This window comes from Hyposmocoma kahamanoa, unplaced genomic scaffold (assembly GCF_003589595.1).
Source record: "Hyposmocoma kahamanoa isolate Upper Pololo Valley unplaced genomic scaffold, ASM358959v1 120, whole genome shotgun sequence".
Classification (NCBI taxonomy): domain Eukaryota; kingdom Metazoa; phylum Arthropoda; class Insecta; order Lepidoptera; family Cosmopterigidae; genus Hyposmocoma; species Hyposmocoma kahamanoa.
In genome coordinates this window covers 2,626,826-2,648,316 of record NW_020653415.1, presented here as the reverse complement: position 1 = coordinate 2,648,316, position 21,491 = coordinate 2,626,826, and positions in this window count along the sequence as shown.

The window sequence follows — 21,491 nt, the reverse complement described above, 5'->3', positions numbered from 1 at the left end:
AAAAACGTGTTTGAACTCATTAGACACTTTTCGCGTGTATTATAATATAAGTTTTATACAATGATATATGACTGTTCCAAATTGTGGCTTACAAGTCTTGTTAGACAGCCGAATCCACAAACAAAAACATAATTTTTACCCGTTTCTTGTGGGGTTTGTCCAGTGTACAATTTATAGCACCCACAGCGCTACGGCTTAATCTACAAGTCTCCATCAAGACCGCCCTCTGTTGCTCGGGTACATTGCAATAACAAGTGATATGCGTCTTCCATTACTCCTCCAGCAACATATTGAATAAATAAATACACGTTGAAAAGATCCCCCTTGGTCCCAACCAAAACTTTCCTTATTAGATCTGGCCAAGACATTAACAGCAAGGGACATAACACCATGTCTTCTTCTTAGTCTTTATCTTCATTGCTGAAGGTCGTGACCCCAAAAGTTTTCGGGACTTTATGGAAGATTTTCTTTTTTTTTATAATATCATAAGACGGGACGAGCAAGTCGTGCGTCTGATGGTAAGCTACACGCCCTCTCCATAACAGTTGCAGTGCCATTCAGAACTTTAAATTGCAAAGATCTGAAGGGCACTACCACGCCTGTCACCCTGAAACATAAGTTGACAAGTCCCATGTGTCTGTAATTTCACCAAAGACCTTACCCTTCAATACCGGAACATAGTAATGCTGATATTACTACTTGGCGGCAGAAATAGGTAAGGTGGCAGTACTACCCTGGAGGAATTCTTTCACGAGGTGCTCTATTTCTACTAAATTCTTCTATCTGGTTCTGTCTTCGACCTCTCGCAGAGGAGTTGTTATAGGGAGGTCAGTGAGGGCGATCACTTGGTCACTTCATCGGTTAGATGATCGCCCGCGGAGTCTGTTTCCTTCAACGTTACCCGTTTGTCAAGGCTGTATGTATTACAAATTATCGTAGGTATTCGTGGGTCTGATAGAGAGTACTTTGTTAAATATAGTATAATGACTGTAATTTCAAATTACAATATCTGAGGTCAAATCTCAATTCATTATTGAAAAAAATATAATCAAATGCGAAACGGATCCATAAAATTTTAGATTTATAACTAGTATTGCAAGGGGTAGCTGATTAAAAAGTTTTAATAAAACTAAATAAAAATGTTTACTTAATATATCGTCAATTTGAAACTGCTTTGTTTTGCATTGAGCTTTAACGCGACTTTGCCGGACGATCCAATTAGACTTTATTTTTTTAAATTTCGAATTTCGATAAACAAATGCAGAGTTCTGTCGTAAAATCATACATCCATAAATTTTACTGCACGTCACTATTGACAACAATGTATAGCAATTTGGTCCTTCAATTAATACAAAACTTGAAGAGCAGACAAACGTCAAAACGGCCATCATTGCGTGTCGGTACTATAGAGATACATGACGATATCAGACATAGATACGTATAACACGAGAAGTAAACAAACTAGTAAGAAATAAAACTAGATTAGTAAAATCGTTAAAACATGGCGTAAATATGAACGTTAATAAATGTGTTGTCTTGGTGAATAAATTTTTTTGACTTTTACTTTGACTTTGACTTTGATATGCATTGACTTACAAATAAATGGACGATGGGTCTAATACAAAAACCACGAAAAAAATGTCCCAAGTCAACCTATTTAAACGTAGTGACATGTAAAGGAATATGAAAAAGCTAAAACGTTGAATTTAAATTGTAATGTCATCGCAGTACTGTCTAATTTTGCTTGCTTCGCTGTCAGTCGAACCAACGAAGACTAAAGTGTGAATGACGCTCTGTATACGATTTTAACGCCCTATAGTTCGGACACTTTTTAGCGCGGACCCGACGTCCATATAATTGTAAGTCAATGTTGATATGACCAAAATACTTTAGGATTCTATGGTAGCATATTGTTGAAAGTCCATCTGCGATATTAAGCTGCTTAATAATAATAATAGCGTATACACTCGACATAGTCCCGCACTAAAGAAACCCTGCGTCGCAGGTGCCATGGACACATACATAAACAATCACAAATTACACCCAAACTCACGAGAGAAATTAATGTAGGCCATAGTATTGCTCTTCATGCCTGTACTCGTCAAGGACAATCATCAACAAAATGTACATGGCACTGTGTGCATTAGCCGAACAATAGTTATTAAATATCTTGGTGTTGTCTTTGACGAGAAATTGGATTTTGGGCGGCATATAGTGGTTACAGGTAATCGTGTTCGCAGACTTATATATGTTTCGAGTTCTTAGGTTTTCGCGATTGTTACACATAGGAAATGAAACTATTTTTCCGGATTTAAATCGCGTGTATTTGTTTTTTCAAACAAACCGACGTTTCGGGCCCTTTACAGGTCCCATGTTCACGGTTGACTGAGGTGGTACAGTCTTCAATCAGTTATGTCTAATATTAATGCAAACTACCCTATTTTTTCCTATAGTTACAATAGTTGTTAATTAAATACCTTACTTTTAATTTTACAAACAAAACATTCCAATTTACGCTACATTAAGTTTTACAAATTATTTTATTGAAAGAATTTTTATTAAGTTCAATTTATTATTAATTAATAATAAAAATTAGAATAAACTAAAACATATTAATTAGTACTGCAGTGTTATGTCTGTTTGGGATTTTTCATCAGAGGAAATACTTGATCCCAAACTGGTGGTACGGAGAAACCATCTTCCCTGTTGAAATTAGGATGTTTTTTAATTTCAATGGCCTCTCGCAGCATCTTGGGTAGATAACGGACTTCTTTTGCAAGGACCTGGGATTTGTCAAACTTCATTGAATGTGTAGGTTTTATCCATGACATGCTCGCAGACTGCAGACTTGTTTACGCGACGGTGTTTGACATCAGCTATATGTTCTTTGACGCGGGTACAAATACTTCGCTTCGTTTGTCCAATATAAGAGAGACCGCACTCACAGTCAAGCTTGTAAACTCCTGCATCCTGTAAGGGGATGTTACATTTCACGGGTCTCAGGAACTGAGATATCTTCCTCAGGGGCTTGAAATAGGTCTTGATAGATGCACGCCTGAGGACTCTTCCGATCTTGTCTGTAACACCTCTCACGTATGGTAAAATGGCAGGTCTTCGCTCGACTGTTGGTGGTTTCACACGGTGCCTGCGGCATTGGCGTGGAATCTTCAACTTATTTGCTTTATGTGCTGAAGTTCCTCTACCAGATGATTACTGTTGCAAACACCATGTGCTCTCTGAAACAAAGATTTGCCCACGATAGCTAACTGGTTAAGCTGGCTAAATACAGTATGGCCTAAGGTGTTATTAGGATTTCTTTTAATTAAAACATCTGAGAAAGCTAAAATACCACAATTCTCTTGTTCTATAGTAAATTGGATCTTAGTACTAAAAGAATTAAGATGGTCTGAGAAAGAAGGTATGCTATCTTTAGGTAATATTGTGAAAGTATCATCAACGTACCGTTTGAAAATCTTCGGCCTAGCTGGGGCCATGGGTAAAACTCGCTCCTCGAAGTCTTCCATGAAAATATCGGCAACAACGGGAGATACCGGAGAGCCCATCGCTACACCATCGATTTGTAGGTAGAATTCATTATTCCACAATAGATAGCGTGATGTTAGGCAGTGTTGTAATAATTCTGCATATTCAATGGACATATTATGTTCCCTTAGCTTTCTACGTACAATTTCAATGCAGTCTTTTACTGGTAGGTTGGTAAACAGCGACAGAACATCAAAACTGACTATGGTGCCATCATCAGTTAACCGTAGATTTTGTCGTTCGAATGAATGTTGTTCGAAACAGTGGTGAGATATCAAGTCGAGGTCTTCGAAATATACGTGAATGTGTTCCTTGTTCGATTTATTAAGTGATGCTGATGACACTCTTGTTTGCTGTTAGTTCGGAATGGATTGGAACAGACTTTACATCCTTTCTAGAATTGGTTACCAATGAGACAGGTTTTGCCTAGTGTAGGAGCCAGTGTAACCGGTTTAGATAAAGTTTAAAAGTACATGTCTTAAACATACGTATTCCATAATGTGTAATATGTTCCTGTTCCTGTTATCAGTAACTGAACTGTATTTATTTTTGTGTACAAATAAATTACTTACTTACAAATATTTCTCCCAGACCGGGAATCGAACCTGGTACTTCTGGGCAGTCTGGCATTATGGATTGGTTTGTCCTTCTAGCGGTCCACAATATACGGAGCATCCTTATAACACCGTGTAACATGATTTTTACTTCTGATCAATAAATGTCATTTTCTATTTGATTCTAACGTAATAATATGCAAAAACTTTATGTCCCTGCAAAAACTTTGTTTTTGTGGTCAGAACAACAAAAAGTTGAAATTTGCTTACCGTTAAGGAAGCGTGCAAATTTTCGGATTTCTCTTTGTTTAAAGACAAAAAGGGAACATTATAATTCAAATCTATAGTAAGTATATTTCTATCAAAATTCTACAAATTGATGACAAAGAACCTAGAAATCTGTAGATTTGCGAGATTATCTAATAGCTACGTCAGCTACGTAATTGTCACTATGACAGCTACAAAGGCAAAGTTTCAAGGGTACATAGCTACTATTCTAGATTTTTCTACATTTTTTGCTCCCTCAATAAACAGAAACCAACACTGTCCAACCTGACACAGAATCTTTCTGAAAATTTGTTGCATAATCAACTAAACAAAAGACATAAACCCACCGTCTTTCAGTCAAACACAACATTCGAACATTAAAAAAGGTCACCAAATATCTTGCCTGCAGACGTAATATACATAATATAAATAATAATAAATACTTTGTTGTACCACAAAATCAAACGATATGTGATGGATATAATATGTGAACAAAAATTAAAATTATTTTTGTATTTTATTGATATTCAATAATTTTTTTTGTGAAATTACTCCACTAGTTTGTTATAATTATTAATATAACAAACTAGCGGATATAATAACAAAGATCGAACTGTTGGAAAAATTCGAAAAGATTAAAACCGACGACGGCTTCTAGCAGTACCAGTGAGAATCCGGAAAAAAAAAATTGTTAGAGCGTTTTTGTACTACGTTCATACTCGTCCTATTCGTATCATTTCCGAATCCGAGAAATGACGGTCCGAAATGTCACAGAGATCATTGTATCGCTAGCATATAAGCGATATTATTATTATATATTAGTGCACAAGCGACATCCGAAGTAGGTCCGAGCTTTCTAGATTAGTTTAGTCTCGGATTCGGAAAGCGGGAGGGCTTATCCCATAGACGGATTTCTCCGATTAACCTTTGAATAACTCAGATAGATAAAACTTGGTTCCTGGGTTGACAATAAAAAAAATTAAATGTACACACGCCAGCATATCAAGCTACACATTGACTATCTTATTTCGTTGCACTGGAAGCGATTTTCGAACAAAAATGTGTAGTCTGATGTGCCGTTGTCCGTACATACGAATACACAATCCGCCATTTTCCGCTTTGTACGTTATGGTCCGTTTCCTCAAAAACCTCGAAAATCGTAGAAAAGTGCCTTATTTCGCTACTTTGAAGTGCAATAATGGTGGTAGCACTCGTAATATAATCTATGGTGGTGTTTCATAATATTTTAATTAACTCTTTTTTTTTTCAATTACAATAAATATCGTAATGTTTTTTTGTTATAAGAAACAAATGTAAACCTTATGCCGCTGCAATATAATCGCTTTTTTGGAGAATTAAGTAAACATCTCGAGTTCGTCGTTGTTCAGCTATTAACCGGTAGATGCCAGCACATTGATTGAAATTTCAATATAAAATCGAAACATACTAACGTGCAGTAATAGGTATTGACGATATTGACTTTCAACGATATATCAACAGAGTAATGTTTACATTATATTGATAGTCCGGAATTTGTTATTTCTTTTTAAACGACTTTAAAAAAGGAGGAGGTTCTCAATTCGTCTGTATGTTTTTTTTTTGTATGTATGTTACGCGATAACTCCGGTGTTTGTGAACCGATTTTCATGATTCTTGTTTTGTTGGAAAGGGGATACTTCCATAGTGGTCCCATTTCATTTTGAAGAAAATCATCCACCTCGAAGGGTGGCTGTTCACGCATGAAGATTAATTTTTATTAATAGCGCCTAATTTTAATTTAGGAGCAATTACTTTAATGGTTGATTTTGCTATTTCTCCAATTCAAGGCGTTTTTCTCTCAATATACTTTGAGTAGTGAGAACCGATTTTTATTATCTCCAATGTCAAGTCCTGTATAGTGGCGAACTAGGGGATATTTCAATAAAATTTAGCAAATAGACGTAATTCCACGTACTTTTGAGGTCGATTCTTTTATTACGCTGTACTGATCATTATTGTTACATTTTATACTTCGACCAAGCATTATCAAGACTTCATAGTGTTTCGAATTGTGAATGTGTGCGTTATGGCGACAGCGGGTTCTGATAGTAATCGAGTCATATGACACTTCCATTGGTATTTTTTCCGTGCTCAGTACATTATCCAAACTAACCAATGGAACATTAGAAAATGTACAGTCGAGTTAATAATGTCATCTAGTTTTATGTCAATCAAAATCCATTGAAATTGTCTTTTGTTTACATCGAAATAGAGTAATTTACTTCAATGCCGTAAGATTTTACGATCCACATTTACTGCCCTCGTTCACAATTAATCAAAGAAAAGTACGGAAAGGTTTTTTCCTTTTGGGACCTTTTAATGGATTTTTAGTTACTTTAGATTTCATTAAGGAAATTGACTGTTTTACCGTTTAAAAAACTACAAGATTTTTGAGAAACCATGATTGTTGACAAAATACTACTGTATTTAATTAAATATCTGTGCTAGCGTAAATTACTTCACAATGTTGTATGGCAAATTATACAGCACCTCTAGCGGTCACAATAAGAAACAACATTTTGTATATAAACATTTTATGCGGTAGCTAGCGATAACTGTCACTGTAATGTCATAGTAGAGGCACTGTCTAAGGAAGGTTTTGGTCTCGGTCTACTTTGATGGCAAAAGGACGTGAAGTGAACTTATGTACCTATGTGTGAATGTTTATAATATATTAACAACCTGACAGGTCGTATTACTACCATCATAAAACGACAACTTTTGTTCCATCACCATCAGCTCTTGGGCACGGGACGCCTCTAAGGCGAGGGCTTGGGCCATAGGCTGCCACGCTGGCCCGGGTAGAGGACTTGCGCCTGGTGGCAAGCGACACGCCTATCCGTAACAGTTGCAGTGCCACTCAGAGCTTTTAATCGCAAAGCTCTTAGGGGCCACTGCGCCCGTCACCCTAAGACATAACTTGACAAGTCCCGAGTGGCTGCAATTTCAACTGCACCATTAGCCTTCAAAACTGGAACGTAGTAATGCTCACATTACTTCTTGGCGGCAGAAATAGCAAAGTGGCAGTAGTTCTCTAGACGAACTCTTTCACATGGAGCCCTACTGCCACCTTCCCGAAAAGCTCATGGTAAATTTGAAATTAAATTTAGCACATAAGTTCCGAGAAAGAAGTGCGATCCCGGATTCAAACCTACGGCCTTTGGTTGAGAGGCGGTCAAACAATTAGGCAACCATGGTTTCTTTTGTTCCATGGCTTATAATAAATCATTAGATTTTACTTTCATACAAAAACAAAAATTTTTAAATAGATCGCTCTAAACCACGGTTTTCCAAAGTGGTCACTACCGCCCAATAGGCGCTGAAGAGTTCTAAAATAGGGGCTTCGGAATCTATTGGGGGCGTTGGTGCTGTCCAGAGGGTGCTACCGCATTTGAAAAAAGAAAACCTGAATTATCTACATAAACTAGACTCCATAGGTATATATAACTTTTTTCCTTGTGATTTTTTGTGTTAAGTTGATATAAAAAATACGTGTTTTCTATTACTTTTTGTAGTGGTAGGCGTTGACATTTTTTGCTCGAATATACATAACCTGAAAAGGTTACGTCTTTTACAAATAACTCTGTATACAGTCTTTATTAATATGATATTTTCCCGCAGCCTTAAATTTTAAGAAAAAATAATTATAATTTATCAAATGTAAGTAGGTGCTAAAAACCCAATTCAACAAAACCCTGTATATAATAGTGTGTTGTCGCAACACAGCAATGTACTATAATAGATGTAGTATAAATACAGTTTAGGGAATGAGGTATTTTTCCGATGAATCTGAATTTCTTAAATATATATATCTTAAATGTGCTTCTTTATACGATGTGTGATATAACTAAACTACTGCGATGCAAGTGTGTTATTGAATTATATAAAAGCCAAGCCAAGCCATTATGTAAAAACCTGTAAACATGCTACTAAAATTTTGTCATCCCATAAGAACAATAGTGCATTTTTTTTTCATTCACACATTCCACGAAAATCTTACCACAGACGGCAAGCGCATTACTTTTTTTTTGGTTGCCATTAAAAAGTGGCAACATTCTATATCATTTTTAAACAGCAACACTATCACCATCCACTTTTTGTTTAAATAAAACTTATATCAAATTCGAATACAAAACTCGGATAAACTTTTATGTAAAAATGGAATCTATTATTTTAAATTAATTTGGAACTTTGGTAAATCACAAATCGTAGCACTATTCTGTGGTTTATTTGTTTGTTTGCGATGTTTATTTGTTTACGGCAGTTTCTTGTTTACGTTGTTTATTTTTTAAGGGAGCGGCACGGTACCGGTCTGCTCGCCTCGACGCCACCGTACTACTGAAATATCGCCCCTACAAAACGGTACAGTCGCCCGCAACTGTGCCTTGTATTTAATTAATGTAATTGTGAAGCAAAAAGAAATTGTCCACATTGAACAGGAAAGTGTTACGTTGTTTAATATATTAGGGTTACAGTGATTTATTTCAATGCTTAATTGAACAATATATAAAACGACATACGTATGTTTTTCTTTTGATGAAAAATGAAAAATAATTTAAAAAGCGTGTACATGTGTATTACAGGTGCACAGTAATTGCATGTGCTTACACATAGCACGTGTGCACGTGTGCAATATGTAAGCACATGCAGTTGTAATTACTGAGTACCTATTAACATCATGGTAACGTTTTTTATACAGCAATTAATGATATACAAACATGATATTCAATAAAATAAGTATTTTTGCGGATGGTAGCTGTAAAGGTCCCTGACTGAGTGAAGAAAAAACTTTCATAGGTTTGTCATAGGTGGCGCTACGGCAAAAAAGTCGTTTAAATAATAAAAAAACAAAGTTGTGTGAACCCTGCTGAGTAGTTCAATAACTCTGTTGGGAGAGCAAAAAGCCCTGGTCTCCCAACTGAGGTGCTTGTTTCAATCCACTAGGACCGAAATATTTTTTCTCTATGTTTGTTCGTCCTTTAGTATACTTATATTGGGGTCGACGGGCTGCACACAAGTGGAAAAAGTGTTGTAGTATAAGGGAATGTAGAGGGTGGTAGAGATTTGCTCAGCTAGCTGGTGCCCCCTTACTACGTCCAGGAATCAAACGACAAAATTCGGTCGTTTATTGTACAGAAGCTTACAATAGGCTGTGTCCAATAAAGGGATTCGTCCGCGAGCGCGGCACAGAGTCCGCGACAAGACCCGGTGGCGGCGAATCTTAGAAAAAGACACTGACTCAGAGATGTTCTCGTAACTTGTCCCAAAAGATTAACGGGAGTTGGAGACACTTCCTTAGCATTGAGGATTACCGTAAAAATACGTGTTTTCTATGACAATGCCATCTAGTGATAAATTTCGGAACTATTCTAACTAATGTTGTCAAAGTTATTGTGTTACTTCATTGTGTCAATTTTATGATCTTTCATTTATAACGTATGATGCTATGTTATTTAGAAGATAACGATCCTTATGATTGAGGCTTTCGATCAGTATAGTAAAATTACAGGTGTTTTTTTTTCACATTTGGCGGGTTCGATTCCCGATTCAGACAGACGATTATTTAAAAATCTTTGAATGCACTTCGAATTGTTTATGAAATCAAAATGAAGTATTTTTCCAGTAAAATTTGTGTGGCATAGCCGTGTGTCGTTATATGTAATTCTGTATAATATTTCTGCATAATAAGACGCCACTTGAATTGAAGTTACCAATTAATGAAGTAACAAATGAATTTGACTTATGCGCTTTTTAATCCGCGGACCCTAGTATAATAAGAGCAAACTAGTGGAGAATGTTCACAAAAAATATGAATATCATGATAATAAACAACATAATAGTCAATAAAATAAATACTTATAAACAAGTTTCAAGCCACACACATCATAAAAGCACCAAATGAATATTTTCGTTTACAAATAAACCGTCTTCAAAACTTTTATCTCTACCTGTACTGCAATAGATCTATTTCTACGTATATTGGTGGCACTTACAACCAATAGACTATTCACTGTTAATTACAATGTTAGCAGTCTTTGCAGTACCTATCCTATCTATATACCTACGTTTCATACACATTTCTTTATAATCAATCCATTAAATATATGAAGACCTAGTAGGAGTAGAGCTCCTTGTGAAAGAGTTCACAGTTAGTACTGCCACCTTGCCTCTTTCTGCCGCCAAGCAGTAGTGTCAGCATTACTGTGTTCCGATTTTGAAGGATAAGGGTGCTGGTGAAATAACATACATATGGGACTTGTCGACTTATGTCTCAGGGTGACAGGCGCAGTGGCAGTGCCCCTCAGATCTTTGCGATTTAAAGCCCTGAGTGGCACTGCAACTGTTATGGATAGGGGTGTAGCTAGTAGTCGTCCCGTCACTTAATATTATAAAAAAAAAGACCTCCGTAGTCGAATGGCTTGTGCACTGGTTTTCATAGTGTCATAATCTCTGAGGTGGAAAATCTTTTCTATATTATTTCGGGACCGGGTGTTTGTGGTATCGTCGTTGTTTCCAAATTCCATTACCGCAAGTGCTTCAGTTTACTTACTTTAGAATCAAAACGTAAAAAAAGTATGTGATGTTGTCTAATTATACTAGTCTTGACTATAATTATACTACTATTTAGTCTAGTCCCACAATTGAGCATAGATTAATGAGTTTTGCATAGGGTTTAACATTGAGGGATGGCTTAGCACAATGAGATAAGTAATGCAACTCCCGCCTGTTCAGAGCGTGAATGCTTACACGACGCTAGAGTTGTCACAGTATTTTAATTGTACCCACAGGTTATACATAATTTGAAAAAAAATAAGCTTTACATTACTATTCTCATGCTATAGTGAAGTTTGTCAAATGCAATATTTACACTTTAACTGCCTCTGTGGCCGAACGGTTACCATGCCGGACTGCCACGCAGAGGTCCCAGGTTCGATTCTCGGTCCGGGAGAAATATTTGTATGGCCTACATTTATTTCTCTCGTGAGTTTGGGTGTAATTTGTGGTTGTCTATGTGTGTCCATGGCACCCGCGACACAGGGTTTCCCTAGTGCGGGGTTATGTTGAGTGTGTGCGTTATTACATATTGATATTTTTTATACCAGATTAGTGTCTCGATCACGAAACAAAAGTTTCATACTATTTTGAATATTAACAAATCAAATTCAATGATATTCAGTACAAATGATTTAGGTTGTGTTAAATCACACGATCTGGCTGGCCATTTAACAGCTGAATTTCGGGAAATTACGCGATCAGCAAATTTGGTTTGCAATAAATTGATCGTCTCATTGGCTGTGTGACATGTGGCACAGTCTTGTTGAAACCTGGAAATGCGGTAACGGTGAATGGATCACGCTATCGCGAGATGTTAAGAACTCAATTTTGGCCTAGCATTGATGACATGGATATCACTGACATGTGGTTTCAACAAGACGGTGCCACATGTCACACAGCCAATGAGACGATCAATTTATTGCAAACCAAATTTGCTGATCGCGTAATTTCCCGAAATTCAGCTGTTAAATGGCCAGCCAGATCGTGTGATTTAACACCACTGGATTATTTTTTGTGGGGCTATCTTAAGGACAGAGTCTATACGGAGCCAATCGAATCGACTACAGCCTTAAAACTCAAAATCCGTGATGTGATAGCCGAAATAGACCCGACATTTTGCCAAAAAGTGATTAAAAATTTTGATGAAAGAATCGACTTCTGTCAGCGTGGTCGTGGTGGACATTTGCCAGATATCATTTTTCATTCATAATTGCCGAACTTTTCTCTTTGTAATACAATAAAAATTTGAATCATCTTCATGTAAATTTTTTGTTTTATTTTGTTTTAGAAAACAAAGTTCTTGTTGAAAGACCCTTTATCTTGTCGATCGTTTTTGTCGATCGATAGGTGCGATCGGGCAAATTTGTAAGCACCTTGTGCTGATTACACGTGTCGATCGACAATATCAATCATTTATGTTGCTACCACATTTGCTCGTTTTGTTTTATCGCACGTGTCGGTATTAAAAAAATTGAGCAAGTCTGTAGGCACCTTATTAGGAAGGCGAAATATGGAAGCTAGCAATAAAAAAATTGTAATAATATTACAAAACTCGGTTTTCTAATATTTAGCTGTAAATAGATTGTGCCCTCGATTCCGGGCGTTAATGGGTTTTAACCCGATTAAAACCCTATTAAAATTAACGATGCGCCGCAGAGTATTATTTTTCGACTGAATTTTTTGTATGTATGTTATGCGATAATTCTTAAATTTGTGAACTAATTTTGATGATTCTTTTTTGTTGGAAAGAGGGTAAGTACCTCAATATTGATCCCATTCAAATTTGAAGAAAATATTCCACCGTTAAGGGTATCAAACTAGGAGATAAATCCGATCGCGCACTTTCTGGTAACCGGTTTTAATAAAACTTGACAAATAGATGTAATTTCACGAACTTTTGAGGTAATTTTTTGACGTATGATCACATATGCCTTTAATATATTAAGGGTACGATGTGTATTGGTATGAAAATATGTCAATGCGATGTAGTCGCATTGTACCTGCGAGTTCACAACTGGATTCCACCACAAATGGCTTCCTTACATCCGAGATTACCTGAAACAAAGAAACGGTCACTGTTTACTATGTCTATATAAGAATGTAATAAATAAATGTAATCACAAATATATATTAATTTGGTTGTTTGCACTGTGGGCGCTGGATGGAGGAGGTCGGAACTCGGATTCCCGGAAGGACGAATGTGGCAAATGATCTTTTCTAAATAGGTTCTGGTCTGCATCTTCTGGGTAGTGCCCCGGAGTAAAGTTTTTCTTTGCTTTGTTACTCATAGAATAGAACAGAGTGGAGTAGAAACTACATATTACAACGCCACAATATAAAAAAGGTAAGTGTAACAAAATTTAAACAACCACTTACATAATGCTATACTGACATGTGTGCGGGTGTGGCGTATGCAAAAGAATCCCATAAAGTCACAACCAAGATCAGGCTGTGACGCTGGTTTTCAATGGGCCCTAGAATAATTTTATTTTGAAGCGTAATGTTAATAAGCTAATAAATTTTGCAATATTAAAATCACTATAATAAGTTCCCTTATTTGTAGTAGCGGAAGAGCCCCTAGTGAATGAGTTTCTCCAGAGAAGTAGTGCCACTGTTGTAAAATCTAGTAAATAATAAATAGTATTTATTTGTAGAATTTTTTTATTGAAGTGACATACTCGTAACATCGTTTTGTGTAAGAAATATTCCTTTGTGTTAGTATTGGCGTACGTTCTGTTTATTTCCATTGAGGGGAGGGTATTGTAGTTCTAGTGTTCATAGTGCCAATGTAAATTTGAAAATATTATTATTCATTTATAGTACGAAGTTATGAGTCACTTCAATAAAAAATTTTCACATGTAAACACTATATTTATGATTTACTAGATTTTACAACAGCTACTCTATCTATATTTGCCACCAAGCAGTAATGTGAGTGTTACTGCGTTCGTTTTGAAGGGAAGGGGTGCTGGCAAAATTTAAAAGCACATGGGATTTGTCAATTTATGTCTCAGGGTGATGGGAATCTTTGCGATTTAAAGCTCTGAATGAAACGAAATGAAAGCAACTGCTGTGGCTACCACCAGCCACGCGACTAGGTCATCCTGTCACACGGTGTCATAAAAAATAAATAAACTAAAAAAGAACAATTTCGACCCTGAAACGGTAAAAACTCCATGCATTTGGAAAATATTAGAGAAGAGCGATTTAAAAATAGATTAGACGGTGTCTGCTTTTCCATATAACAAAAAAATTGTGTTATGATTATTTCTTAAAAAAAATACTTTAAATCGCTCCCCTGTAATGTTTTCCAAACACACGTTAGACGTTTTACCATTTCAGCGTCGGTTAAATAAGGCACCTTTCGAAATCATTTTCAAAGAAGGGATCTATAATGTTTGGAGTGAATTTCATTCCTCTGCATATACATAACACGGGTAATTAAGTATCTAGTTTAACATCAGGTGATTAGCGTGGTTATTTAGCACATAAAAAACAGATGCACTCAAGAAAACATCGACCATAACTGAGTATAATCTGATCTTGTAAAGCACTTTGTGCTGTTGCATTCATTTGCAATCTACAAGTTTAATTTTATTCCTTATAGATCCTTTTAATTCCATGCTTTGGGGCGCGTTTACTTGATATGAATGTCACCGCCTCCGCGGGGCGAAATACCCTCTATTTATTGAGCTTTTACGTTTTAACATACATGAGCGCCTCGGGCGCGCGGGCGAGGCTGACTTGTCTTTGGTCTACACGGCGGCCACTTGTATTATTATACATTAATATTATTATACTTGAATAATAATGCACTTGTATTATTCCGAGGAATTTAAATGTCGTTGCCTAGTAAATAGAATTCAGATTCGCAATTAATGTATGTGAAACCGCGGTAACTGGGCGGTCGCCGCGGCAAAACTTTCGCGTCGTGTAACTGGGCGATTAAGGTTTTTCTGATGAAGCAAATTGATAATAAAATCAATGAATCAATCGGCCTATTGCAGTCCACTGCTGGACATAAGCCTCCCCAAGTGTACGCCATAATAAAATCATTCATAGGAAATGAAACTATTTTTCGGATCAAAAGTCAACCTTTATATAACTTATTTGACGGTAATTGTTTCGGATGTTTGTCGGACGAAGTACGAGAGTAGACCCCCAGACTTGTTCTAGATTAGCGACCACATGAAAGCAAACGTAGTGTAGGATAAAAATAGACGGACGACTTGAGAAAGGTGGCCGGTAGTGGCTGTATGCGGCCGGCAGGGTGAGAGTTGGCGTGGCTCAGGAGTAAGCTTACATCCAGCAGTGGTATGTTGGTGTATTAATTCCAGGCCGTCGATAACAAATGGATGCTCATTTTCTTACTAGACGACGCGAATGCGATAATGATAAACAATATGGCGAATCTGTAAACACCATTATTCAGATGCCAAGGTCCTGATTTCCTACGAAAGTTTTCGCGTGAATGTGTCGGAACATCACATTTTCTACTTAAGTACTAACGTGATGTAGAGTTCTAGGTTTTCGTGATTGCTATTGAGTAAGAAAAGATTTATTAAGACTAGGGGTCACTCGGGCAAATCATGAATTGTTGGCGGGCCGTCAGAAGTATAAGTACTTAAAAACAATAAAGAATTCATTATTCTGGAATAGAATTCAATATTTTTCGAATGTACGAGAGTATTATTTTGCTGTCGGCGGGCCACCAGTATTTCACATGCGCATTCGGCCCGCGGGGCTCGGTCTGTGCATCCCTGTTGTAGGGGTTCTCTTCGTATAGTTTTGAACCTCGTAATTGGCCAATTTTGAATTATAAAAACTTTAGAACTTTTGTTTAGTCTAAAGTAAAGCTACATCTACAAACTGATAACTTTCATCAATCAATGCGTACAAACACATTTGAAAAATTGTTATACGAAAATTTGAGAAATAAGTGATGAAAAAAAGTGCCATTATTCCACTAAAGATATCAATAATTTTTTGAGTATGTAATTGAAAAATCATTTTATACATTAAAGGAATTTTGATAACTAATTTCACATTAATTTATTATTGACGAACGTGACTGTAGTCATACAGTCATACATTGATTTATTTACATTGATTATTATCTTAATTAAATTACTTTTGTTTTGATGTCCTAACTGTTGTAGATTTTAAGACTTAGTCCTGTGAAGATGGAAGCCTATAATCAGTGGTTTATGACTATTTAATGATAATTATTAGTGTTATTTTATTATTATTATGAAGTATTGGACAAGTATAATTAATGATAATAGTATAATTCGTATGCCTTGATGGTACGTCATGGCGACCATAAAATAAATGTTATCATCTTTATTGTACCCATGATGACGAATAAAATGATTTGATTTGATTTGATTTGAATAAATCGTTGTCCACTGAAGATTAGTCGGTCATTTTGTATTAATAAAATTATGCGTGCCCTCCCTCCAAAAGATAATTCAATACTAGACACTATTCGATAAAAAAACGTATGAGAGAGAGGAGAGAAGAAGAGAAAGGAGATGCATTAATACGTAACATGAATACGTTAAAGTTCATTCAATTTGCTTGACAAGTCCGTTGCGTATTCGATAAACGTATAGAGCAGTGTGCGTTTTTTTTGCAGGACAAACACCGTTCAACGGTTTTATATCTAATGTATGCGCCACTCTTTGTTCGGTTAGATTTATACTGCAAAAAAACGTGCAGTACAATGACGTGGGCAAGGGTGAAGTTAAGTAGATAACTTTTTTATGCTTAAATAAGTTATAAAATAAGTTATAAAATTTGTCATGTACATAATTTGTTTCATGAAGTTCGTATATTTTTATGAGTTTTGTGTGATAAAAGTATTATTGACGTTTGATTGACACGAGGCTTTATTATACCGAAGGTACGAAGGTCAGTTTAAATTTTGTTACAGGAGCATAAACATTGTCCCTTAAAAGGATCTGTGACTTCGTGAAGACGACTTTTGTGAACACAGTACTGTCACCTTAAATATTTCTGCCGCCAAGCAGTAATATGAGCATGGTTTTGAAGGGTAAGGGTGCTGGTGAAATTACAGGCACATGGGACTTTTCAACTAATGTCTCAGGTTGTTAGGCGCAGAGGCAGTGCACCTAAGATCTTTGCGATGTAAACCTCTAAGTGGCACTGTAACAGTTCTTGATATATAATAATAAAAAAAAAAGAACAGACAGTTTTAGTAATCTAATCTATTCTATTCTCTATTAATCTATTCTCTTTATCATAAATTACTATTTCGTATATGCAGGACAAAGGTTTTTATTCATTATCAACATCAACGTTTATTACTGTCTGTGCACTAGTTGCGCAGAGCGTCATTTTTATTTTTTGGGAGGTTACTCTATACATATAAAAATTTAAACAATATCCTTACTATTCACCCCTTGTGCAGAGTAAAACAATATTAGTAACTGGCTGCTCACTCACGACTATGAGTCGGCTCGTGGCGTCCAAATCTCTCTCAGTCACGAGGACTTAAACCATAATCCACTAAGCTGTGGCAATATATGCAAATAAATAAATAAATAAATAAATAAATAAATATTTAGATATACTCAGCAACATTCAAACTCCCTTACGGAGTTTACGATTCATTTTTTATCAAGTGTGAATTTTCTATAATTAAGGAATTAAGAAATAAGATACATTAAATTCTAGACTTGTAACTGTTGTGATGAAAATAAATGCAAAAACGGCGTGTCTACAGTGCTGGCAGTGTTCCCCTTTTGTGTAGCTGTACCACAAACACCCAGTCCCGAAACAATATAGAAAAGTTAATTTTTCTACCTCAGAGATGACGACCGAGAACCGGAGACAAGAAAACCGGTACACAAGCCACTCGACTAACGGAGGTCTTTTTTTAACCGACTTCAAAAAGGAGGAGGTTCTCAATTCGACTGTATGTTCTTTTTTTTTTTCTTTTTTTTTGTGTGTATGTTACGCGATAACTCCGGTATTTGTGAACCGATTTTCATTATTCTTTTTTTGTTGGAAAGGGGGTACTTCCATAGTGGTCCCATTTTATTTTGAAGGAAATCATCCACCTCTAAGGGTGGCTGTTCACGCATGAAGATTCATTTTTATAAATAGCGCCTAACTTTAATTTAGGAGCAATTACTTTTAGCAATTATTTAGTTGACTTTGCTATTTATCGAACTCAAGGCGTTTTTCCCTCGATATACTTTAAGAAAGGACTTTAAGTAGTGTCGTAGTGATACCTATTTTTATTATCTCCAGTATCAAGTCCTGTATAGTGCCGAACTAGGGGATATTTCAATGAAACTTAGCAAATAGACGTAATTCCACGTACTTTTGAGGTCGGTTTTTTTAGTACTCTGTACTGAGATTATTATAATACATAATAAAATCTCTCTTTATTACCGCCAAAAAAAACAAAATAAAATTCCAAAAAAAACTTAAAAGAAAAAAATATTTACTTAGTATCTTCAGTGTAGTTGACACTGAAGATACTTAGTAAATATTTTCGGAATTTGGAATTTTGATTTTTATATCAACAGGAGGCAAAAGGAGGTGTCTCTGCTGGTGCTGCTCCTGTTCAGGATAGTCGCAGTGCTGGTTTTCAGTTACCCCCTTCTCCCTGACATGGAATGCGTGACAAGAGTAGTATCGAGGGCAGGGCTGTAATATTATTTATATACAAATATCTAAATTCTGATCTAATACAAACAAAATTAAAATAATTTTTGATATAAATTAAATCACTCTTAATGTGTGTGTGTGTGTATGTGTGCATGTGCGTGTTTGTGAGAGAGAGAGAGAGAGAGAGAGAGAGAGTGTGTGTGTGTATGTGTGAGCGCGGTGTATATTGTATATTACAGTAGTAGAGTCTAATTGAAGAAATCCTCCAATGGCAAGAATTTCCAGCCAGCGTTTATAATATTAAGTGACGTAACGAACAAGTCGTGCGCCTGATGGCAAGCTACACCCCTATCCATAACAGTTGCAGTGCCACTCAGAGCTTTAAATCATAAAGATCTGAGGGGTCACTACCACTGCGCCCGCTACCCTGCTTGAGCCATAAGTTGACAAGTCTCATGTGCCTGAAATTTCACCAGCACCTTTACCCTCTCAAACCGAAACGCACAATAATACACTCACATTACTGCATGGCGGTAGAAATAGGTAAGGTGGTAGTACTTTTCTGGATGAACCCTCTCACAAGAAGCGGAAGGAAGGTGATTTTGGATAACACCTAAAATTGTTATTATTATAGAGGCAAACTTCTCAAAACAGAGCTTTAACAGTGGCACTCTATGCCTTATTACATAATTTTTCTTAACAAAAACAAACATCAAAAGTTTGTGAATGTGTACTCCATCTATTTGCCAAGTTTTATTGGAATCAGTTAACGGAAAGTGGGTGAAGTGCAATAAACCTACCTACCTACCAGTTACACGACCCAAAAGTTTTCACACGACAGCCGCGCGGTGACCGCCCAGTAACCACGCTTTCAAGTACGTTGCTAGCTATTCAACAACATTTAAATGCCTCGGAACAATACAACCGAGAAGTCACCGCGTAGACCGAAGACAAGCCAGCCTCAGATTCAGCCCCTACTTTCTACTTTTATATTGTATGTTTAGTAAACGTGACAAGCCTTATAATATAAATAATCAATACCTATAGCCACATAAATAAAGTGACTGCAATTGTTACGGGAATGTAATTCTCGCCGACAAGTCGATTCCGCGCAGATAAGTGTGGTAAGTCCCTTAGGAATAAGGAAGGGAAGCAAAGCGCTTCGGGTGAATGGGTCGTATATATCAATGACATAACGATGGAATGTTCCGGACTTTCTAGCCGATTAATGTAAAATTATTCTTTCCATAACCAGTTTAATTGACACCGGAGAGTGTACATATTATATTTAGTAAATATATTATTTTTGATACAAGTGCGGAAAGTTAGTCTAATGACTAACTGACTATTCACGAGTCTCGAGGCTAGAGACTAAGACTCGAGACAAGTGAAAATGACAAATCCGCATGTGTATCAAACAACGTTTTTTAATACATTTGCGAAAAACCTACATTGAAAGTAAAATAAAACAGTATTTAAAAAAAAACCTCATTTTATTCCTTACAGTTCGAGAAAATAAGCCATAAGTACGTTTTCCGAGAATGAAACCGTTTTGTTTTCTAGCTTCCAAGCTATAAACTGATCATAGACGGCTGTGTATTTATCTTTCGATTTATCCGGTAAAGTACTATTGCTTGCTATTAATGCTTTTGCACGTATATCTGGTGGTGTTAAATCTACAATACACTCGTCGGAATCACTCATTTTTTGCATAAATAATATTGTCAATTCTTTCTTTAGTAGTCAATAACAAAATCAAATCGTAAAAAAGTTAATGAAAAAGGCGGGAATGTAAACGATGAAAAAAATTAGTACTTTTTTTGGCCGACTTTTTTCAATATGGCAACTGTTGCCAGTATTCAGCCACATTAAAATTACTATTTTATGTTACTTTATTTTCTACATAATCGCTACTAAGGAGCATTTACTTCATAGGTGTAAAAATGCGGTCTCTCCATAGATATAGTATAGTAATGACGAATGACTTACGTCGCAAAGCACATAAATATGAAATAAATATACAATCTCTTTAGTTCTATGTTTAAGACTTAAAACAACTGTAAATTAAAAACAAACTGGAAAAGTAAAAAGCACTAGTGCGAGAAATCCAACTTTCCGCACGATTTATAGTGCGAAAAGTACCACGTTTTGAGCAACTGTATTAAAAAATTAATTTTCATTACCTGTTATAACTGTATTTCATAGGTAAATAAATTACGATTGAACATCACACTGATTATTATTTATGATATGTCATGCGCCTGGTGTTAAGCGACACACCTGTCCATAGCAGCTGCAGTGCCACTCAGAGCTTTAAATCGCAAACATCTGAAGGACACTACATAAATTAACAAGTCAAATGTGCTCTTTACAATCGTAACGCAGTAATGCTCACATTACTGCGTGGCAGCAGAAATGTATAAGGTGACAGTACTTCCTTGGAAGAACTCCTTGACAGGGAGTTCTACAGCTACTAAAAATACTGATTAAATACGGCTACGCATTCGTAAGGCAAATTTTCCTGAGAAGAATGAATAGGGGTTGCTCTTTGTAATTATACTTTTGTACATATTTATTATTTACAATATTTTTTTCAAATATCACAGAACAAAACAATCTGAAAGATGTCACTATTTTTTCCTAAACCAGTTTAATTTGAGACTCGATAGTGTAATATTTTAATTAGTAAATAAATTAATCTTAATTTTTCATTATAATTTAATTGGATTATTGTTAAACTTCAACAAGACTTCAATGGAATTTTACCGCGTACCTTTTTCGTTGGAAGCAGTTTGATATCTCCAAATTGACAGTTTATGTCATCGGTGTCAATAAAATCGACATGTTTTACCCTTCATCTCAAGTGATGAAAGTCTGCAAGCTACACAATAA